We start from the raw sequence: 25,276 nt of genomic DNA, 5'->3' as shown, positions 1-25,276 counted from the left end.
TTCCACACAGAAGGTTGTTATGATTTATAACACACTACCTGAAAGTATGATGAAATCAGATTTTATTGGAACTTCCAAAAGGCAATTAGACACACACTTGAAGATAACTGATGTGTAGAGATAAAAAAAAACCATTATGTAGGGTTATATAGAAAATGGTCAGATGAGGGATTAAATTGAAATTAAATGCTTTCAGCTGCCCTAGCATTTGCTCAATAGCCAAATAGCCTTCTTCTGTGTTATAAGGTTTTAACCAGATTTTGGAATCTCCTGAATTCATTTCTAGAAGTTATTCCTAATTTTTTTTAGCTTAGTCTGGCTGAATTGGAAATCTGCAAAGAGTCTTAGCTGTAAACAATTGTCAAGGTTGCAGATTTTTAATTACTACAGAATTAAAGGCTGAACGTTATCCCTAATTATTGCCTAATCAAAGGTTGTCTGGATTTACTAAGCAGCCAATTTACAGCTATTTCCATTGTTTTGGTAAAATTGTCATTGAGAAAATGGCAACTTCTGATACATGATAGGCAGATTAAGTACTACAAATACTATGTTGGTCTTTATGAAACAAATGCTTGTACTTCACATGGTGTCTATATAACCTTGGGCCATCAAAGTGTTATTCAGCAAAATGAAAATTCATTAGTGTTGGAATGGAGAATATTAAGTAGAGTTGTAAATATGTGTTGAACAATTTTGGTGCAATGTAATATTCCCATGATGGAACTACAACGTAGCACAAACAAAATGAGGATTGTTATATGATTGCATTAAATGGTTCTGACAACAAGCTAATTCCAAAACGGAATGAGCATTAAATACATTAAATGCAGGACATAGCATGTGAAACAATTTTTTTGTAAAATCAAATCAAAAGGTATGGCTCAATTTCAAAGCAACACTTTAAAAATCATCAAGTAAAAGGTCAAAGAAATAGACTCCAAGAGCACCTTCTAGCAATGTATTCTATACCAATTGGTAGCTCAGGAATTAGTTCATTTTCCTTTGACATTGAATAATTTCTCAATCTTCCTGTTCTTAATGCTGAGAACCCCCCACAAATAAAGTCAGGTAATTATACATTATTGTGGTATTGTAACAAGCATTTTTTTCAATGGTGATTAGTTGGATTGCTTAACTGTGCAGATTAAGACATAAACTTGTTTTAACTGAATTAATGCGCACATTAAAAAAAGACATATATGGTAGGATTTTATAGAGGCCTAAATGACATGGGCTGTGGTGAGATTGACCTTCTTTCTCCATTGCTCTGCATTCCAACAACTGGCTTAAACTGCATTGACTGGGTGTCAATCTTGGACCACATTGGCATGGTCTGGTGTTGTGATCTCCCCCTGTTGGCCTTGAAGGAAGAGGATTCCCTGCATTTTCACTGTCCCATCCAGCAGGACCTCCAGATCCTTGCCTACAAAGCAGGGTACCTACATTTCTCTGTCCACCAAGCCCAGATCAAATGTTAGGAATCATGAACTGCAGGTCCAGACTGATAGTACATGCCCGGGTGCACAACAGGCTTTTAAAGGTGGTGCCATCAATCTTAGAGTAGCACGTTGCTCTGGGAATTGCGTAAGGTAAAATGGGAATAGAATCAGATTACAGTACCAATATAGCAGTGAGGTAAGTAGTTAATGACGTAAATTTAATATATCATGGTGAGAAAATACTGTGCCTTTCAAAACATTTTGGCACTTAACCAAAACACTGTAAGTTTCAGCCTATAGTAATTACGGTATGAAGCCGCCTGGTTATTGTATGGAAATTTCACATCTAAAGTTTTGTGCAGTGCTTAGCTAATTGTACCTGTTAACTCTGAAACAGAAAACAGAAAATGCTAGAAATACTGAACATTAAAAGAAGGAGAAACCAATGTCAATCATTGGTCTTTGGTGGTGCAGAACTTGAACACTATTGAAATAGCAAACATTCTGTCAGGACAGTTGCAAAAACCTCAATTTCAAATGAAGCAACAATTTATCCTGCATGAGAAAAAGGTACTGATTCATTGTTAAGTCAATTCTGACTGTTTAAAGTATTGCCATAGAGAACGCACCAGGAATCTATTGTCCTTCACAATCTTGTTCATGTTAAAAAAAGTGCATTGCCTGGACATATTTTGCCGATGTCACTTCCTCCCCATGGACACTGCTGTAAGCCCCACTTCTGCCCCCACTGTGAGCGCACTTCTATTGGTGACGTCACTCCTGACCCTGTAATCATGCCCACTCAAGTGACTGTCTCCGCCTTTACACCCAGCTCCAGCCCCACTCCAGATCCTAGCTCCCAGCCCTGCCATGTCTTTACTATTCCCCCAGACCTCCCCCTCACTGAGGATGAAGATTTAGTCCTCACCTTCATCCCGCTACACTCTCAAATCAATGAGTTCGATATGCATCGCAACCTTGAACATTTCTTCCACCACCTCCAGACCCTCTTTTTTCAATCAAGACACCCACCCACCTACCGAGGACCCCTTCTCTCATCTCCAACACACCCCATCCCTCTGGGCACCTCATTCTGGCCTGTTACCCACCCTTGACCTCTTCATTTCTAACTGCTACCATGACATTGAATGCCTCAACTGGTCCACCCCTCTCACCCATTCCAACCTCCCGCCCTCAAATGCATAGCTGTCCACTCCCTCTGCTCCATCCCCAACCTCACCATCAAATCCGCAGACAAGGGGGGAGAGCAGTGGTAGTTTGGCACACCGACCTCTACACTGCTGAAGCAAGGTGCCAATTCATAGACGCCTCCTCCAACTGTCCTCTCGACCATGACCTCACCTCCCTTAACCAAACCATCTTCGCCCACACCATCCACAACCTCATCATTTCTGGGGATCTTCCATTCACAGCTTTCAACTTCATTGTCCGTGAACCCCACACTGCCTGATTCTATCTCCTACCGAAGATTCGCAAACCTTACTTCCCCGTCAACCCATTGTCTCAGCCTACTCCTGTCCCATTGAACTCATCTCTGCCTACCTTGACACTGTCCTGCCCCATAGTCCAGGAACTCACCACCAATGTTCGGGACACCACCCATGCCTGTCACCACCTCCAGGATTTTCATTTGCCCAGCCCCCAATGCCACATCTTCACCATGGACATCCAGTCCATGTACACATCCTTCCACCACAATTAAGGCCTCCAATCCCCCCCCCTTTTCTTCCTCTCACGCCATCTCAACCAGTACCCTTCCACCGACACCCTCATCCGCCTGGCTGAACTGGTCCTCACCCGTAACAACTTCTCCTTCCAATTCTCCCACTTCCTCCAAACCAAAGGGGTAGTCATGGGCACCCGCATGGAACTCAGCTATGCCTGCCTCTTTATTGAGTACGTGGAACAGTCTATCTTCCGCAGTTACACCAGCACCACGCCTTACCTGTTCCTCCGCTACATTGGTGACTGTATTGACGTTACCTCGTGCTCCCAGGAGGAGGTTGAACAGTTCATCAACTTCACTAACAGCTTCTACCCTGACCTCAAATTCACCTAGACCATCCCGGCCACCTCCCTCCCCTTCCTGGACCTCTCCATCTCCATCTCCGGCGACCGACTAACCACGGACATCTACTACAAGCCTACAGACTCCTGTAGATACCTACATTACACCTCGTCCCAACCTACCCCCTGTAAAAAACACTATCCCTTATTCCCAATTCCTTTGCCTCTGCCACATCTGTTTCCAGGATGACCAATTTTACCTTAGAAAATCCTAGATAGTCTCCTGCTCCAAGATCGCAGTTTCACTTCCCACATCGTCAACAATGTCCTCCAGCAATCAGCATTCCGGAGAGACCATTTGCTCCACAACTCCCTCATCAGATTCACAACCCGCACCAGCCCACACCCCACTCCCGGCACCTCCCCTTGCCACAGGAAGTGCAAAACCCGCACCCACACTACTCCCTTTACCTCCGTCCAAGGCCCCAAAGGATCCTTCTACATCCAACAGAAATTTACCTGTACATCCACCAATGTCATCTACTGTATCCATTGCACCCAATGTGCTCTCCCCTACGTCAGGGAGACAGGACGCCTAATTGTGGATCACTTCAGAGAACATCTCTGGGACACCCACATCAACCAACTTCACCGGCCCGTGGCTGAACACTTCAATTCCCCCTCCCACTCCACCATGGACATGCAGGTCCTCCGTCACCAAATCCTAACCATCCGATGTCTGGACGAAGAATGCTTCATGTTTTCCTTGGGACCCTGCAACCATAGGGGATCAATATAGATTTCATCAGTTTCCTCATTTCCCCAGTCCCAAGCCTCCAACTTGGCACCACACTCATAGCCTTTTCATCACCTTTCCCAACTATCCACTTCACGCTCCTCTCCGACCTATCACCTTCTCCCTGACCTTCACCTACCTATCACATTCTCAGCTACCTTCCCCCCAATCCCATCCCCCTCCCTTTTATCTCTCAGCCCCCCCGCCCACAAGCCTCATTTCTGATGAAGGGCTTATGCCCGAAACATTGATTCTCCTACTCCTCGGATGTTGTCCGACCTGCTGTGCTTTTCCAGCACCACACTCTCGACTCTGATCTCCAGCATCTGCAGTCCTCACTTTCTCCTATATCCTTGCTTTTAAATACCATCTTGTAAGTGTAAGTGTGGCACATTTTGAGTTCAACAGAAAAATTGGTTGTTAGTGTAAATATGGCACAAGAATCTGGAAGGTCCCAGATGTGGTGAATATTTCTGTACCTCTCACCAAGTAATGTGCCCACACCGCACTTGCATAAATAATAAGATAAGATGATTCACCCTGGTCCATGGCAGATATAACACCAAGAAAGTTGCTTGCCACAAATTTGGAAATTTAAAACATCAAATGGGAAAATCCCAGCCATAGTTTCATTTGCTATATTGTTTGCTCCCATTTTACCATTTTTCATTCATGACCTATCATAATTCTTTCCCAGAACCAATTGATGAGATCTCCTTCCTGTTAAATCAAAACCTTTCAGCTTTCTGGCAAGATTTCACAGAATCAACACACTGAGAAAAGTCAAAAGCATCCAATAGGGAACTTGAAGTGTATAAAGAGTGAGCTTGTCCTCCTCTGACAGAGGCTGGTTTTTGGCTACTGTGGAATGATTGTGTTTTTGTGATAATGACATACAGTACTTCTGAATCATATCCAAGTGTATGGTGAGATAGGTAATAACTTTTCATTTTCAACATAGTAACCCCAGAACGTGAAAGTACATCAGGGACAGGAAAGCACTATTCAGTCCATCAGAATTTTAGCCATTATGCTGTAGTACCTTTGTAAATGCTCAAAGTAAATCTTATCTCTTAAAACCTGTCTCATAGCTTTTCTATTTTAAGTTAGGCTCTGTCTCATTGAATTATCTTGCACTTTTTAAAATACATTTATTTATTTTATTCTCAATTAAGTAATTATAAATAAAGGCAAAGATGGTATTGGGGAACTTGAGCAGTGATGAAACAGACTGCTCTTGAACATGACATAGTGTTCAATTAAATAGTTAACAGTCTTTCAGACTCATTTGATTTCAATTGAATTACTAAAAGCATAAACAATGTTTTATATGTTTAATCTTTGTTTTAAGAGGTGATATGAAAATTGTTAATAAATTCCTTATTTACTGATCTGATGGAAGCATAACCTTCCACATTACAGGTGTACAGAAATTGAGCCAAGCATAATTTTCCAAATCACTTACACAGGCCTACCCATTACACCATTGTAAAGATTTGACATTCCATCTCTACATTTGAGTAAGCCTCTTGTGGAAACATGATCAGCTGCAACAGCTCACACCAAGTATGCTGTTAAAACCTAAGGATGAATTTCCATTGATCCTTGAGCTTCTTGGCTCTTGATGGTCCCGTGTCATTGAATGCTGAGTCTAATAATCTCAGAACAAATTCTATCTGAAAGTGCAGTATTTTTAGATGAACTAAAAGTACAATGAGGTAATTGGTGCCATACACAGGTGTTGTTTGTTAGAACAGAATTAAATATGATGAGGTAATTGTCAGCATGTGCGAACATTGTTTGTTTGTGATAATTCAAGCTGTTATCTTTTAAAATTATGCAGTAATGTCAATATTCCTATTGATCTCAGTATTACATAAGTAAGAGATCATTGAAAAATGAAAAATAATGTAACAACTGATGTAGAAGCTTCATAATTTTTTTCCTTCATGATTGAAACAATAATGTTTTATATAAGTACAAGTAATAAAAATGGGTTTGTATGAATTTAAAATTGAAAGGGTGAACCCAATCATGCAAATTATGTCTTGATTTTTAAATGTCTGTGTCCTTTTGCTCTACAGAAGTGCTTGTTTCTTATATTAATTTGTTATCTCATCAGTTGTTTTCACATACTGAACTTTTCAGTTGAAATTGCAAATTACCAATATCTAGATGGCCAAAACTGATTGCAGCATCAGACGTATTGTCTCCAGGACCCTATGTGAACAATAATAACCACAAAAGGTTTGATAGCTTTTCATCCTAGTTCATCAAGATAGAATAATGAGCTAATTGCCTGTATATTAATAATTCATCACCTGAGTTTTATGAGAACGGCTAAAGGTAAGGCTAGCCTAATCCAGTCCCTTTCTTCATTGGGATTATATAACTAACACAGAGAGAGGTCAAATGATACAACCTTTGATAATATGCTTGGATTTGAATTTGAACAGTGATACAAGCTGCTGAGCTCTCTCTCTCTCTCTCTCTCTCTCTCTCTCCAATTTAAAAGCTAAGCTTTGAGCCTTGTTTGCTGAGTTTTGAACCATGTTTACATCCCTGCAAGCAGACAAAGTTCCACAGGTAAAGCCGTTCAATTTCTACAACAATTTTCCAGAAGAAAAAGAGACATTCCAGTACATTTTAAGACATCATCTCAAAGGGAGAAAGGCAATGTCATGGTGGTAACATGGATTTGAGTCCTACTGTGGCAGGTGGTGAAATTTGAAATCAATAAAGATTGGAATTAAAAGCTAACTAATGGTAACCATGTGACTATTGTTGATTATCTTTTTAAAAGTCTGGTACATTTATGTTTTTTAGACAAGGATATCTGTCATATGTTCTTGATTTAAACTACAAATGACTCCAGACCTATGGCAATTTGGTTAAGTCTTAATAGCTCCCCTAATAGCAACACCAATAATCAATGAATGAATATAATAAAAGGTTGAGAAATAAAAGCCTGTGAAATCTGCAGCCAGATCAGACTGCCAGCTATAAACTGTGAATTATTTCTTTTATTTTGTTCACGACTTTGCATTTGGCTAAATATACTGATCTCTACTTCGAATATGCGTTCGTGTGTGTGGATTTGCTTTTGCATTTTTGGGGCCTGTATTAACCTTTTAATTTTTTTTCCAGGTTGGCTTCAGAACAAAAACCTGACCTTGCACTTAAAAATGGAAAACAAAACTGGTCGAATCTTTACAACTACCATGTAAACAGTTAATTACAAACACGCATTGGCAAATTTGTTTTCTTCAGAAGTTCAGTACATCTATTAAAACCAAATGAGAAGGAAAAGATAGGAAGCCATTCCACCCCTCCTTTCCTGGTCATAACACCAATATGTTTAACAACATGGAAATAAATGTGGGACTAGGTAGCACAAATACTGTTGTCAAGCACTGATGAAAAATAATTAGGTATTGCAGTTAAATAAGCAGAAAATGCCTTTGCAACTTAAGCCCATCATCAGTATTAGGTGTCTGTCTTGGCTTAATGGCGTCTCCCTGATCTCTAAGTTAGAAATTTAAGTCGTTCTCCAGATAGATAATACATAATCTAAATTGAGTGTTCAGTACCAAGGGAGTCTGACCTTTGGATGTTTGATCTGTTGGATGAGTTGTTAAACTCATTTGCCCATTCCTTTGGATATAAAATATCCCATGTGCAGAAAAGAAATGAGTCCTCACCAATATTCACCCCTAAATGGATACAGCAAAAATCTATGTATTCTGCTAACATATCAGTTCTCCTACTGAAGACTTGACTTCTAGAATTAACTGTGCCTGTTTTTAAGGTGTTCTAGCACAGCTACAACACATGCATTTACCCAACATGGAAAATTGTCAAGCTATATCATGCCCACAAAAGACAAGACAAATCCAGTGTGACCCATTAGCACCTGATCAATTTACTGCACAATAAATAGTACTCAGCAACAACCTACACATCAATGCTCAGTTTGAGTTCTGCCTTGGCCAGCCAACCAGATCTCATTGTGAAAGTGGACCATACATGGATAAAAATGCAAATTATAAAGATGAGGTGAGAGTAATTATTCTTAACACCAAGGCATTTGAACAATTATGGAATCAAAACCCCTAGAAAAAATAGCCAAGACAAATTGAGGAAAATTCAATACTGGTTGGAATCGTGTCTTGCACAAAGAAAATTGCTGTAATTGTTGAGGTCAATTATCTTAAATCTCAAGGTTTAACCTTTGGTCCACTCATTTTTACATTTTTCAGCTATTTCATTAATAATCTTTTCACAGTTATAATATCAGAAGTGGGATGTTTGTCAATACTTTCACAGCATTCCATATTTAGATTTAGATTAGATTCCCTATATTATTTGCAACTTTTAGATGATGAAGCAGCAAAGGCCCAAATGAAGCTAGAACTGGACAACATTCAGGCTTAGCCTGATATGTGACAAGTATCATGCAATTGCCAGAAAATGGTCATCGCTAACAAGAGAAAATCCCATTTTCTCCCCTTGATATTCAATACCAGCACCATTGCTGAATTCCCCACCATCGATATTCTAGGCATAATCATTGACCATAAGCTTAACTTGGCCAACCATTTAATTGCTGTAACTGGAAGAGCAGGTCTAAGGCTGGGATTTCTGCAGTAATTAACTCATTTCCTAACTCCCCATAACATGCCCTCTATCCACATATCACAAATCAGGAATGTGATAGAATACTTTCTACTTATCCGAAAGAGTGCAGCTCCTATCACTACATCAAAGCAGTTTTTAGCCACTATCATAAACATTCACTTCCTCTATCACCAGTGCACATTAGCAGCGGTGTGTATCATCTACAAATGAACTGCAGCAAGTGACCAAGTCTCTTTCGACCGCACCCTCCACACCTGTGACTTCTGCCATTTAGATGAACAAAGAGCAAACACATGAGAACATACCACCTACAAATTTCCTACCAAAGAAATATGTGCAGATGTAAATTTTGATGTGGTGGATTTTGAGAATGCTACTGAGGATGTAGGAAATGATTTGTATGAATAATTAAACTAGATAGAAGCAAGTAAAATAAATAAAATATATTTTTCTCAAATGATCTTTTTGTGGATAAACTTTTGTGTGAATTGAAGTATTTGTGTTTCATATTTGTGGGAAGATAATTGTTAATTAATGTAATTGTGTGAAAGAAATTAATCAAGTGAATTATTGAATGAAATCTAATGGAAATAAGAAACATTTCAAATAAATTATTATGGTCTGGTTTTCAGCTTTAATATCTACCTTATTTTGTACACATGTTCATAGGGCAAATATCTTCAACATATGACTTCATTAAAACATTTTATCTTAAATTTTAGATCTTATTTTTAACCTTCATTTCTTTATTTCCCAGACTTAGGATGGGTAGCCCAACTTGTATAATTGGCAGTATAAGAAATGGGGCTAAACAAATTAAAATTAATTGTTAATGAAATCCTACCCTAATTGAATGGATATTTCAAAATTGAAATCTTTTTGTTAGTTTTCCAGTCGCAGTGAGGCAAGATATTTGAGACTCGATGGAACTGTAAGTAAGTGTGTTCAGAGCAACTGTCAGCCAGAAAATCTCATCTCCCCTGGTCCCAAGGCTCAAGAAATTAAAAGTTTTTCACTATCCAAGCCAAAATAATTAAATTATTTTCTTCAAATAACATGCACAAGAATTTTGAATAAAATTCACCCTTTATTGTTTTTTGCTGTATTATTACTAAGTTTCTGACTTATTAAAAGCAGCTCTCTCAATTATTTTATGCTAAATAGAAAGCTTAGATCTCTTAGTATGGCTGCACCCTTGCCAAAGTTGCAATTCGTCATAGTTTTTGCTGTACTTGAAAGGACATCTTTAGAACGAATGACAGCCCATTCTGCTGCTGCTGATTAAAACGTTTACCTCTGCAGGGAGTTCCTGTAAGCCATAATCCCATGAGTTCTGCTGCGGGTGTATTTTAGATTTAGATTTAGAGTCTTTATTTTGTTGATGCCAACTCCACTGGCTGCTCTTTATTTGTGCTAGATATTTCACTTGGTGATACAACATGTAGTTTTGTAATTTGCTGCCAATTCTCATCTGGGAATGTCCTTCTTGAAGAGGTTCTGTTCTTCTTGGCATCAAGACTTCCATTTGTCTATTTTACCTTGATCACCTTCATTGTTTCTTGTTTCTTTTCTCACATGCAATCAGGTGTCTCCCAAAATGTTTTTCACAGTCACTTTTTTTCTCAGCAAATATCTCAAGCTTCAACTGAAATTCAACCTCTTATGTTTCAGATTTGTCCATGATTGCTGTTACCTGCAATGAAATTTCATGTTCCACAAACCACTGCACTTGATGCACTCGTATATTCATGCACAACATCATATGCTACACATAACATCTCCATTTGCAGCATTGATTCATTCTATCTCCACGCTGTCATAGAGTCATAGAGATGTACAACATGGAAACAAACCCTTCAGTCCAACTCATCCGTGCCAACCAAATTTCCTAAATTAATCTAACCCCCTTTGATACCGTTTGGCCCATATCTCTCTCAACCCTTCCTATTCACATATCCATTCAGATGCCTTTGAAATGTTGTAATTGTACCAGCTTCCACCACTTCCTCTGGCTGTGCATTCCATACATACACCACCATTTGTGTGAAAAAGGTGCCTTTTAGGTGCCTTTTAAATCTTTCCCCTCTCACCATAAACCTATGCCCTCTAGTTTTGGACTCCCTTATCCTGGGGTAAAGAACTTGACTATTCACTCTGTCCATGCCCCTCATGATTTTATAAACCTCGATAAAGTCACCAGACATTCCAGAGAAAATAGCCCCAGCCTCTCCCTATAGCTCAAATCCTCCAACCCTGGCAACATCCTTGTAAATCTTTTCTGAACCCTTTCAAGTTTAACAACATCTTTACTATAGGAAGAAGACCAGAAATGAACACAGTATTCCAAAAGTGACCTAACCAACTTCCTGCATAGCCACAACATGACCTCCCAAATTCTGTACTCAGCAATACACTGACCAATAAAAGCAAGTGTACCAAACACTTTCGTCCTGTCCGGTCCACAGTTCCATTTCATCCTTTACATCACCTAACAAGTTAACAAAAACTTCTTTCATCCATTCAGGTGCCAAAGTTTGCAAGCTTCAACAAATCTTACATACCAATATCCTCCAGATACCTTCCTCTGACCCCATCCAATTTCCCAACCTCACATTGTGAAATCTTTTCACTATCTGCTATGATCTTCTCACTCTAACTCTAATGTGCCAATGCTCAGCAAAGGTTCCACTTCATTTCCTACATGCCTCAATGTATAGAGATCACATAATTTTTTTTCTTTAATTTGGATAGTGTAACAAAATGGGAAAAATATATTTCTGTAAACCAAGAGCTATGGAAGGAATTATTACAAATTTAAAACATAAGTGACTAGAACTCATTATTAGTTGTGTTTACACAGTTGTCTTCTCAAGCAGTGAGGCAAGATATTTGAGACTCAATGGAACTGTAAGTAAGTGTGTTCAGAGCAACTGTCAGCCAGAAAATCTCATCTCCCCTGGTCCCAAGGCTCAAGAAATTAAAATTCTCCCTCCTGCATCATCTTCCATCTCTGCTATTCTCCTATTTCCATACCCCCTGATGCATGACATTTAATGTAATCAAGAGATTACTATCTTTAAGTTCCTTTTTTTCTAATTTCTTTCTTTGCTCCATAAGTGCTACTTAAAGACACTTGTCCCTCTTTCTACCTAAGTCAGTAGCACTGATATGGACTGTGAACTCTAAGTAGCAACCTTAAAATGCTTACCAGCTGTTCCAGGAGATCAGTGACCCTGGCACAGTGCGCCAAAATAAAATCCTGCTCTGTTCCCCTAACTATCTAATCCCCTATCGTTATTCCTTTTCAAACATTCATCCTCCTTTCTTATACAGCCAAACCACAATGAGTAATACCACAGACCTTCTTTGGTAGCATTCTGAGTGACTTTGGGTGCAAAATAGCAGAATTGAGGAAGTGCTGCTTTGTTAGAGATGCTACTACCAGATGAGACATAAAACTGAGGTTGCATGTGCTCTCTCAGATTCATGCAGAAGATCCTTAATGTTTACCACAAAGTGCAGGGATCCCTACCAGTGTACTCACCATCAATAGCAACACAAAACAGATTAGTTGCATATTTATTTTATTGCTGTTTTGGGACCTTGATGTGCACCAGATTGATGGTTACATTCCTACTTCACAACAGTGACCACGCTTAAAATGTAATTAATTGGCTGTGAAGTGCTTTAGAATGTCCTGAGGTTGCGAAAAAGAAGACGTAAACTTATTTTTTTAACAGCTGGAAGGAAACTCAGCTGGTGGTGTATAATCACACATGCTTGGAACTCTCTGCTGAGCAAAGAAGTAGCAATTGATCCAGGGAGGAGCCATGTAATATAACGAGGGTACTGCCTGGCCAGAACCATTCAGAGACCAACAGCTGCAATACAAATCCATTATAAAATTTTGCACTTACATCACACATTGGACTGGCACAAGTCAGCTATATTTGAGAATTACAAAATAAATTTCTCTTAGTAAATATTAATATCATTATTTCAAATGGAAGCTTCTAAGTCTCATCCTCTGATTTCAATACCTTTTTGGCAAATCGCTAATGTTCTTCTGAAACAATTAAGTTCAAATCTGAAATAATATGTGAAGTACTGAGGTGTAGCAAATGTAGAAATAGCCTCTTCCTAACGTGAGATCAGAAACTGTCACTGGAATTTTTCGGAAAGATGATCATATGATTCTCATTTTACTGCAGGTAATAATAGGCTGCATTTGATCTGGACTAGTCGCACGATAGAGTCAGGTGATTTGCACTGTGAATGACTCATTCAGTGTAATTGAGAGGATGTATTGCATAAGCGGCAGCCAAACTCTCATCTCAACCAAAGTTACTCTACACCCCATTACATCCTTGTGTTTTAATAGAAATGTATCACATGCAGACTGGAAGGCACTATGCGTTCTTTTGCAGTTTATGAATTGCTTTGCCAGTTATTAAACTACATAGGAGTGTGGAACGTAGAAAGAAAAAGCATGGATTTTTATTCAGGGGTTTTCGATTATAATATTACTGGACCACTCACCTCTATGCAAAAACATGTAATGCATTTGCATTAAATTTATGCCTACAATCACTTTATATTATGCTATTTGACATCATTAGAGCTTGATAGCAATTTTATTAGTGATTTTTTCAAATTAAAGGTATTGAGACCAGCATTATAACTAACCAAAGTGCTAACAGTCTCAATGCACCTGAAACCTTTCAGGCCATTGAACTTCTAACGTATTCAAAAAGGCTAAGCAACTGGAATAGCTTCAAAGATCATGCCATTGTTTTGCATAACATGGGATTTGAAAACACAAATGGCTCAACGTTCAGGAAACATTTTTAATAATCATTTTACTATGTATTGTTAATTTATGGACAGCTGTGCTTTAGATGCTTGACGGTACAGCGCCATATGAATTCTATGCCCAATAGCTTCAGTGGGCAGGTTACTGCTGAACTTTGCACGCACCACGTCATTGTTTCCATGATCACGGGTCACTTTACCCCAAATGATACCAGTCTTGTTTGGTTTACCAACAGGAGTAACAGTGTTGTTCTTTGCTTTGTAGACCTAATTAGATCTCTTGCCGAGGTAAAATTTTGTTTCTCTGTGGCAATAAACACCTTCAATCTTCAGTAGGGTAGTGTCCTCTCTCTGGTTCAGTAAGCCAGGTTTACAGCTTGTAAACGCGGCTTTGTACCACAATTTTCCGGGCAATGCGAGCGCAATTCTTCGCATTTCGAGGGATTTTTCTTATTTCACTGGCATCAGGTTATTACAGATATGAAGGTGAAATTAAGGTAAAACATGGAAGGTACTGTAAATATATGGCTTGGTGGGTTGCGGTCGGGGGAACGAGATAAACAACAAGGGTGTTACCGCCCTGTGCATACAGATACGGGATGTGTGGAGACTGTTTCGCGCGCAAGAGGAGTTCACGTGGAGACTGTTTTGCGCGCAAGAGGAGGTCACGTGGAGACTGTTTTGCGCGCAAGAGGAGGTCACGTGAAGACTGTTTGGCGGGCAGAAGGAGGTCACATGGGGTCAGACATCCAGGAACGTGAGAAGGCGGACAATGGAGTCAGATCAACAGCCAATCAGAAGACAATCCCACCTCAGTGATTGAATGACGTTCTGTACTGTATAAAAGACTGGGTCAGGGATAGGAATAGGTCGGACTTCGTGAACTGACACACTTTGCTGTTGTTCAGGGATGGGAAGACCTAGACCCAGAGCTCAGTATACGTTATCCACTTACTGCTAAAATAAACTAAGAGTTTGAGACTGAATATCTTCTCCTATTGCTTCATTGAAAGAACACGCAAGACTCGGCTCACACATAGAGGAAAGTAAGCTGGTAGATTGAGCCAAAGTCCAACAGTACAGTACTTATATTGAATTATACCAATGGGTTTCATCTGATTGAGGAATGAAATGATGATTAATAACACTATATGTTGCTGTGCATGTGTAGACACAGCCAGCGACATCATCTGGCCATGAAAGGTCTGGCGTAGGAAGTGCTTGCACATATGCCGAGACATCACCATCAGCATACATGCCACTGATGAGATGTTGGGGACAGAGTGGAGTAGAGAGGGGTGGGCCGTCTGGAAAGGAGGAGGCCATTAATGGGACAAGGAGGGAGGTTGACTACTCCAGAATTAAAAGCCTCTTTGTCATTTGATGTTAATTTTATGTCTGCTAAGCACCACCTAGGGGTGCTGTGCATGGGATACACAGCTGACTGGCTGATCCTTCTACCCAAGAGGCTTTCTTCTCCCAGAGGCACCCTTTCTACCAGAGAGAGTCTGTTTTATTGTGCTGCTTGATACCCTCTTTCACCATAATCACCTGCTGCTGGAGCTTCCATTACTCACTTCCCTTCTGGAGGTTTACATCCCAGCAGTTGCACACACTGACTATTTGTTAAGCAGTTGAATGATTAGCAGGTTTAATTGCACAATTTTGGCGAAAAGGTGTGGCTCCACATTTTGGCAGGATTAACTTCTTGCATCATCAATCTGTGCAGATACTGAGGGCTGAGGTGTTGTACAGCATTTGCTCACCAGGATCTCTCTTCTTATCTGTCCTTGTCCCTTCTAATAAGGGACCCAGTCTCAGTGGCAGATCTACCAACTTTGGGCTCCAGGTCAATCAAGTTCACAAGAGTCATGTGATAGGTAGCTTCAATTTCTGCCTCTCAGCAAGTCACCAATGCACTGTTTACCAGGAGGAGGCTTCCCCACACTGATTGCATGCACCACATTTAAAACACCCAGGCCACTGCAAAATTCCTCACAGCTATTCGACTCCACTTCACTTGAGTCAATGTGTAGCACTACCTCAGGCTTTACAATACCACTGAGCTGAGCTGCTTATCTTTACATCATTCACCAGACTCTGGCCTCAAGAGCGCTTTGTGAACCATGTTCTAAAACTGTCCTCCAGCTATTAGTTCAGAAGCATATCTGTGGTTACCTATGTGCGGCTGCTTGACATTTCTGGGGCGATCAGGGTCCCACATATTCTAAATTTTATTCTGACACTGATATTCCAATTTCATAGGTCAGATTTGTCAACCTTACAATCATTCAATGTTTTTCTTCTCAATGCGTCTCTCATAGTCATCTGGGTTGCCATCTCAAATGCCTGCCTTAGCCTCGTGTAATGCTTAATTATCCACTCATTGACCTGGCTGTCTCCATCAGAAAGTGTGATGAGCTCAGATAGATGGCCCATCACAATGATCGCATCTGATCCAAAGAAGTGATATTGTGAAGAATAGCTTACGGATGAATATGGTGGGCTGTAATAAATATAAATCAGCTCCAAAAGTTGAACAACTTCTTGAATGTATTCTCAGGAAGAAAGGTGTGATGACAGGAATGTTGGCAATGCCATAGACCTTGTAAAGCTCATCTAGAATATTACTTTTGAAGTTGCGTCCTGATCATTATGAATCCAACATGGCACACGGAAATAGACATATTAATAGTCTGGCTATAACAGTGGCCTTTTAGTCACTAATGGGAATGGCTTGTGAAGAATTGATGAAGACATCTATGAGCACAAGATGGTAGCCTGCTTGATCATGAACTTCCACAGTGCATAACACTGAGGCCGTCAGGAGGGAATGAATGGCTTCACCTATTTGACCTCATAATGAACCAGCGGGTAGAGAATACCATCCTCTTTCCTGACACTCGTCTAGCACCTCAACAGTTTCTGTGCCTGATGGACTCCCTCTTCAGCTGATGTTGAGTTGGTTTTGGCCCATTCAGGAATGGTGCATCAATCAGCTAAAGTTGTCTGAGGTCCTCTTTAGAGATAGATGGCAAAGGTGAAACCAGACTTGGCTTGACATGATTGGACCTGGTTTGACTCTCACTCAAGTGCTTTGGTGACACTGAATCATAATACGAATATCATTGGAATTTGGAGTTGGAACGGTACCTTTGAGTTGAGGATGGGCAAATGTATATCATCAGCCACAGCCCCTTCCATCAAGCCTCCTTTATGGTCAATCTTCTCACTACTTTTATCTAACCTGTACCAGATCTGGAGTCAACACTTATTGAGCTCAATGGCCTATTGGGTCTAGGTTGCTCCAAACTTGGCAGACGTCTAAAAGTAGCTGAGTAGGTTGTTGTCTGTAAACATATCAAATTCTGCACCAATCAAAATGTCACTGAACTTCTGGAACATAGCCAAACTCAAAGATAGCAGATCGAGTTCCTACTTTAATAAATCTCCATTTTCTTGTTGTTCAGCACCGTTGGTATGAAGAAAGCACTCTTTTGTGTCCTTGAACCCAGGGCAACACTTCTATTTAATATCTGGTTCAGCAATGAATAACTGATTATAGCCATAGGCCAAAATCAAGACCACAGAAAGGTTTTGCACATTTGGGAACTTACAGTATTTCTTCAATCTTAGGCAGAGCATAAGCATCCTATGAGTCTTGTTGTTCAGCACCCAATAACTAACACAGATCCTCAGTTTTACATCGTTCTTCTTCACGAGGACTATGGGGGAGGCATCTGGTCTAGACAACTTTTAGATGGCATTTTCCTTCAAGGACTTCTGCAGATAGTCCTGACCATGTCTCAGTAATGGGCCGGAATCTAACAGGAATCTTGTCTTTCATCTTTCTGCACACTTCTGTGTTATCCCAGACCACAATACCCAGTGTCATTATCAAAGTCACTAAGAGTGTCCCAGACTTGGTAAAAAAAACAAACAATGTGCATCCTCTGGTATCCTTTAACTCACTAATGTCCATTATTGAATTAAAATTAGATGTGTCTCCTTTAATGGGCCATATGTCCATGCCTGTGGCAAGTTTAAGGACATAGAGTCATAGAGATGTACAGCATAGTCCTCGTGAAGAAGAATGATGTAAAACTGAGGATCTGTGTTAGTTATTGGGTGCTGAACAACAAGACTCATAGGATGCTTATGCTCTGCCTAAGATTGAAGAAATACTCTTGGTTAGAGGTAAACAACTTTGTCACTGAAATTGGCATCCTGCAATCTGATGACTTACATGAGCCTTCAAGAACAGTGATGACTTGGTCAGAGAATGGCCTGACTGCCTGCTTCTCCTTCAGTACTAGAATACTGGCCAGGCTGATTTATTTTGATTGCATGGAGCAAGGTCAAAGTCTTCTGAGCCCTATTTGCCAACCTTATAGCATTGTGCTCTTAACAGTCACAATTCATGCTTTTCAAGAATGGCTAGATATCACTTAGCGTGTTCAACCCTGACATTGAACATCATTTCTGTACTGTCCTACCAATTGGGTCACAAAGTATCAGAAACCCGAAGCTATGGAAAGTATGATTGAGGAAGGATAGGGGGAGCTCAATTTAGCCATAGTAAGGGGTGTCAACAGAGACCTGGATGAGGGAAGAGATGTTAATCAGGTCACATGCCTCTGTCAGATAATCATAAAAGGAATGGTGAATAAGAGTTGACACATCTGCTCCTGTGTTAATTAAGCATCGTGCTTCTACCTTGCCAAATTTCATGCTCACTATGGGCAAGTCTCTACCACTCTACGTAAGATCCTATTTCTTCCTGAAGAGCCTCACACCTCACTTGATTGTCAGTAGGAGCCCCAACTGAATAGGGTCTTTGTACCTGACAACAGTGAAGGCCATGATTGATAAGGGCTGTCATATCTGAAGTGCCCAGCCCTGTCACGATTCCAATATTTCCTTGGAGCATCTGAAGGGGAACTTGATTTATTGCAGTCCCATGTAATTAAGTACAGTGAAAAGCTTTGTTTTCCGAGCAGTACAGGCAGATCATAGCAAACAAGGACACACAGCTCACAAGATGCTCAGACAAAATGAGCCATACAAGATTATGGCTGCACAGGAGGTGCACAAAGTAAGATCAACATAAGCAAGATCAGCTCTATTAGAAGTTAGAGAGATCCATTCAGTAATCTAATAATAGCAGGAAAGAAACTGTTCTGGAACCTGTTGGGGAGTGTGTCAAGCTTCTGTATCTTTGGCCTGATGGAAGAGGTTGGAAGAAAGCATTCTGCACTGGGAGGGATCTGTGATGTTGTTGGGAGCCTTTCCATAGCTTTGAGAGGTTGATGTCTGTGATGGTCTGGGCTGCACACACTACTTTCTGTAGTTTCTCATGGTCATAGGCAGAGCAGTTGACATACCAGGCCATTATGAACATGGCTGGAATGCTTCCTATGGTGCATCTGTAAAAGTTGGTGAGGGTCCTTATGGACATATTGAATTTCCTAAGCCACCTGTTGTGCCTTCTTGACCTTCACATCTACTTGGGACATCAGGACAGATTGTCGGTTATCATCATTCCTAGGAACTTGGCGCTCTCAACCCTCACCACCTTGATGTAGAGAGGAGCGTATCATTCTCCTTTTTTCCTGAAGTCAACGATCTTTTGCTGACCTTGAGAGAGACGTTGTTATCATTGCGATACGTCATCAAGCACACTATCTCCTTCTTGTATTCTGATTCATCGTTTAATATCCGGCCTACCACAGTGGTGTGTCATCAGCAAACTTGTAGATGGCGTTCATATGGAATTTGGCTACCAGGTCATGGGTGTACAGGGAGTACAGTAGGGGACTGAGAATGCATGCTTGGGGGATTAGTGGAGGAGGTACTGTTGTCTATTTTCAGTGATTAGGAGAAAGTGAGGACTACAGATGCTGGAGAGTCAAGAGTCAGAAATTGTGGTGCTGGAGAAGCACACAGGTCAGGTTGTATCTGAGGAGCAGGAGAGTCGATGTTCTGGGCATAAGCCCTTTATCAGGAATTTCTGATGAAGGACTTATGCCTGAAACATCAATTCTCCTGTTCCTTGGATGCTGCCTGACCTGCTGTGCTTTTCCAGCATCACAATCTTTGACTCTATCTTCAGTGATTGCAAGCTTTGGATCTGGAAGCTAAAGATTCAGCTACAGAGGGACGAGGCAAGACTTCAGTCTCAAAGGGGATTATGGAGTTGAAGGCTTAGCTGTAGTCGATGAGTAGGAGCCTGGCGTAGATGTCTTTGTTATCTAGATGTTCCAGGGATGAGTATAGGGATAGGGAACAGTTTCAACGATAGACAAAATGCAAGGGCTCAAGGCAGGCTGGGAGGTTCGAGTTGATGTGAGCCATGACCAGCCTTTTGATTATGGAGGTCAGAGCCCTTGGGTGGTAGTCATTGTTGCATGTGTTTTCTTTGGTACTGGGATGATGGTAGCCTCCTTGAAGCAGATGGGGACTTTGGTTTGTGGTGAGGAGAGATTGAAGATGTCAGCAAATAGCTCTGTCATTTGGTCCACACAAGATCTAAGTGCACAGCCAGGGATTCCATCTGGGTCTGTCATTTTCCTTGGGTTTTATCTCAGGAACACTGATCTGATATTTGCAGTGGTGTGTCTGGGGCTGTCCGGGCAGGTAACACCATACCACTGGCATTCTGCTTGAGCCAAGCATTGAAAGCATTATGCACATCAGGGAGAGACATGTTTCTGATCTTTCCCCCAATCCAGATGATGCAACCACAGCACCCTGTGGCCCAAAATTTCACCTCCCCCTCCCACTCTGCCGAGAACATGGAGGTCCTGGGCCTCCTTCACCGCCTCTCCCTCACCACCAGACACCTGGAGGAAGAACGCCTCATCTTCCGCCTCAGAACACTTCAACCCCAGGGCATCAATGTGGACTTCAACAGTTTCCTCATTTCCCCTTCCCCCACCTCACCCTAGTTCCAAACTTCCAGCTCAGCACTGTCCCCATGACTTGTCCGGACTTGTCCTACCTGCCTATTTCCTTTTCCACCTATCCACTCCACCCTCTCCTCCCTGACCTATCACCTTCATCCCCTCCCCCATTCACCTATTGTACTCTATGCTACTTTCTCCCCACCCCCACCCTCCTCTAGCTTATCTCTCCATGCTTCAGGCTCTCTGCCTTTATTCCTGATTACTTTTGCCCGAAACGTCGATTTCGAAGCTCCTTGGATGCTGCCTGAACTGCTGTGCTCTTCCAGCACCACTAATCCAGAATCTGGTTTCCAGCATCTGCAGTCATTGTTTTACCTTAGTTTCTCACTGTCCAATGTACCATTCTCTCTACTTCTGACTGGTAAACTGTCATCAATTTTTCCATAACCTCTTTTCCACTGTTTAAGCTATCTCCATTCTATCCGCAGTCTTGTTATGCACCAGTCTCATTTACACCCACTTTGTCTCATATAATGTGGTTTAATGGCTGCTCATTTTAAGTTACAGCAAAAATCATATAATCAAGGCATTAATTGTATGATGTACAAATGCACTTCTCCAGACATCACTCTTATCAAAAAAATGCATGCAATATCTTTTGCCAGTATAGATAGATGATAATGTTAAATCATTCTGAACAAAACTGTATGTTAGTTCAAGTCTGCCTTTCTTTCATTTGTCTTTGTTAAATTGATGATTTGTAGAACTTGCTGAGCCGTTGCTTCTCATTGAATCTGGAAAGTTTCACACTGTCTTAGTATCCTCAGCTTTCTTCATAGACAGTGCTGTTTCTGACAGCCTATCTCCATTTACTTACCTTGTTTTAATATCAATTCCAAATTTTATCTCTGCAAACAGTCACCTTTGAGCAGATAGAGGTTGTTTGAGAAAGATGCTTTGATATGGCCAGTGGTCAGACTCTACTCTTATTTTGACTATTCCAAACAGAATTTGACTAGCATACTCATGAGGAAGGATACTCTTTTGCAATTTGCGCATAGCATCATTCAACTTAGGTTAACACCATGGATCGAAATGCAATTGGTTGTCTTTGCTGAATAAGAGTTGATCCAAGACCAGTTTCTGCAAAGTGACTCAATCGTTGATGTTGTTATACCTCTGCGTTGGCATTGTCATCATTAGTTGCATGTTTCGAGTGAAAACTGCTTCTTGATCCTTACCCATATGCCACTGCTCATTCTTATCAATGAGCTTGCCGAGAGTTTCATAGTGACACATTATGTAAGAACGTTGCTAAATTGTTCACAAATCCAACACTTTGTTAGATTGCATTTATAGCCAACATTCATCACATTGCTGCTACAGCTCTCACCATGTTAGAATATGGACTAAAACATTTTCACTGTCAGTAAATGACCTATATATTTGACTTAAGGTATCTTCAATTGCTTCTTTTTTCTTCTAGTTTCACTCTTTTTCTTATCATGGTTTTTCTTCTGCTGTTCGATTAAGACTGTCTCTTTTACTTTCACTTGTGTATCATCAGTTGCAAGTTCCTCAAAGAATAATTTGGTTTTATTATCTTTGCTTTTCCCTTTTGCATTACTTCCTAGGGCAATAGAACCATTGAGTCCTCTATTTTGTCTTTCATGCTGAACTTGAGGACAGAATTAGAATTAGAATTCCTACAGTGTGGAAACAAGTCCACACTGCCCCTTTGAAGAGTATCCCGATTACTCTACATTTCCCCTGAATGCACCCAATCTATACATCCCTGAACACTGTGGGCAATTTAGCTTGGCCAATTCACCTAACCCTCACATCTTTGGACCGTGGGAGGAAACCGGAGCACCTAGAGGAAGCCAATGCAGACACGGAGAGAATGTGCAAACTCCACACAGACAGTCACCCGAGGCTGGAATCAAACCCAGATTCATGGAGCTGTGATGGGGCAATGCTAACCACTGAGCCACCATGCCACACCCTAAGCTGTAACACTTCTTAGCAGATACTATGTTGTTTGCACACTCACATCAACCTTGAGATTATATTTGCCAGTAAGCCATCCAGTCATGTAAAAACTTCTTTATCATTTTCTCAGATCTGTTCAGCAGCAAATGGCTTCATTCGAACCATTACAGACCATTTATCATCTTTAAATGTGCCAGTACCAAACTGTTGTATGGTGCAGATAGTCGTCAGAATCATCATTCTGCAGTCATTTTTGCAGATTGGCCTTGCTCCTTCCTACTTGAACACTTGCATGCAAACCAATTCAGCTTCTTGCAGTTATCTAATGCTGGACATGTTTCCTTTTCTTGTGTATGGTGTGCTTTCCAATACTTATCCCTGTACTCTGGCTTTGATGTTTCTGTTGGTCCTTCTTTTCTTTTCAATATGTTCTTACTTGGCCTGAAATGTCTCTCAGCAAAACGTAGAATCTCACCTGTTCTGTTAATATTCTCTAGCTAATGGCAACCTCAGACCTCAGCACATAACAAAAGCACAGCTAACAGAATTATTAATTTTATTGTCTTGTCCAATTTTGAAGCTTGTTCAGAATTTTGTTTCCAATTCTGTCTTTCATTTCACTTTTCATTTCCACAACATTGGGACCTGGTAAATTCACAGCATTCTTATTCTCCCAGGGATTACAAAATTGCTATTCTAATATTTCCTTGCTATGTCTTACAATAATTGTCTCTCTCACAGCTCTGAAAGTGCTCACAATTTCAGCTGGACGCTTCCGATACCACATTTCATGTATATGTATTTTAGTGGCTGCTCATTCTAAAGTGAAAGCAAGTTACGGCAGAAGTTACATGACTATGGCACCCCACAGTTTTACAGTGTTCAAACACATTTCTCCAAACACTTTATAGTGTCCTTAAAGCTGCAAAATGCCTCTGTGATAAATGTGCACACTTGTGGGTGTGAATTGCATTTGATGCAATGTTGTAGTGGATGTGTACAGTCAATATCAGCCAAAATGGTACTACTGGTTTCAACTCAGCATGATAACATCATGAATTATTTGCCCTCTATAGGTACAAATCCTGTCTCCAGAATCTCCTCATAGGATAGCATTTTTGTTGTTAAATGTTAAAAAGCCTTGACCTCTCATATTCAACTTTCTGTTGTATAAATGCCTCTGCTGAGTTGTTGACACAGCTTGGAATCTATGCAGTGTTAGGAAAAATGTCGTGTTTGTGGAAGGTTGCCTTTAATTGTTTAATTATCAACCTTAAATTGTTTTCCTGCCATCAGACTCAGTAGCCAGAGGCAGGAACATGTTAGTAAACCAGCCTGATACATTTTCTATTTTGTTCACACCATGCTTCCAAATTCCCCTCCAAGCACAGGATCAAATTCCCCTAGTGTGCCTACATCTGCACTTCAATGAGAAGGTCCTCACTGAAATCTGCTAGCTGCTACAAACAGAACTGCAATCTCTGAGCAATGCAAGAACCCAGTTGCCAGTGACTAGCATGCATGTGGCACTGAGCCTTTATGTGCCTGACTCCTTCTAAGCTGGAAGTATAAATATTTGGAACATCTCACTGAGTGTCAACCAATGCTGCATAAGGGAAACTAATGGCACCCTCTATTCATAAGAAGCTATTAGATTCCATTCGCTCATCTGCGACACCCAGATGGACTGAGCAAATGATTGTACCATGATGACAGAAGTTTAAACTTCAGTCACAGCAAAATGAACTTCCTCTGTAGTATTCTGATGTTGGTGGTTATTGGATATGCTGCAATGACATTGCTATTTTAGCCATCAAGTTGAGTCAACACGTGTACTACATGAGTTACAGGAGACATCTATTTCATTCCAAAACTGCAGGATCATTGCACAGAGTCTTGATGTGAACGAAAACCCACCAGCTTTGAGGACATCACTTGACTATCATCATAGGCTTTGTTGTTTTTCATCTATTTGATTTCTTGTCCCAAATCTCCCATCAATGGAGGACCACTCATTGATTCTACCACTAGGTATGGGGATGACATGAAAAGTATTAGCTATCACTGTGACTTCAATGTTGAGGAGTTCGTCTAGAATCCCTATAATGTGGAAACAGGCCCTTCAGCTCAACAGGTCCACACCAACCCTCCAAAGAGTAACCCACCTAGACCCATTCCCCCTATATTTATTCCAGACTAATGTACCTAACCTACCCATCCCTGAACACTATGGGCAATTTAGCAGAGCCAATTCACCTGACCTGCACATCGTTGGACTGTGGGAGAAAACTGGAGCGCCCAGAGGAAACCCACACAGGGAGAATGTGAAAACTCCACACTGACAGTCACCCAAAGCTGGAATTGAATTCAGGTTCCTGGCACTGTGAGGTAGCAGTGCTAGCCACTGAGCCACCGTGCCACTGCAATGTTGTTATCCATTCCAACCTTGACAGGTAGTATTGTCATTCTCAAGAAAACACAATCCTGTGAGTGAAGGGGATTTTCATCATTTGACCTTGCTTTGTAGATCACCCTGGTGTTTCAAAAGGACTTCTCAAATCATGATGGGCACCATAGTGTTGGATTTCTTAGGTTTTCTTATTCCACCACTTGTACTTTATGAATCAGATTTGCCTTTGGACATCAGCCCTCATCTGTTCCAA

General features: G+C 40.8%; 1 long non-coding RNA gene and 1 pseudogene across 1 annotated transcript in view; one reads left to right on the top strand and one right to left on the bottom strand.

The window, feature by feature from the left end:
• The window catches only part of LOC122556678, a 56,271-nt gene extending 46,765 nt beyond the window's left edge, over positions 1-9,506 (top strand). The window contains exon 3 of the long non-coding RNA XR_006313607.1: positions 7,414-9,506. This is a non-coding gene — a long non-coding RNA (uncharacterized LOC122556678). The remainder of the gene's footprint in view (positions 1-7,413) is intronic.
• Positions 9,507-13,776: 4,270 nt separating this feature from the next.
• Positions 13,777-14,151, bottom strand: LOC122556994 (annotated as a pseudogene).
• Between the last annotated feature and the right edge of the window lie 11,125 nt (positions 14,152-25,276).

The sequence above is a fragment of the Chiloscyllium plagiosum genome, chromosome 14, assembly GCF_004010195.1.
Source record: "Chiloscyllium plagiosum isolate BGI_BamShark_2017 chromosome 14, ASM401019v2, whole genome shotgun sequence".
Taxonomy (NCBI): Eukaryota; Metazoa; Chordata; class Chondrichthyes; order Orectolobiformes; family Hemiscylliidae; genus Chiloscyllium; species Chiloscyllium plagiosum.
This window is presented reverse-complemented; position numbering and strand designations above follow the sequence as displayed.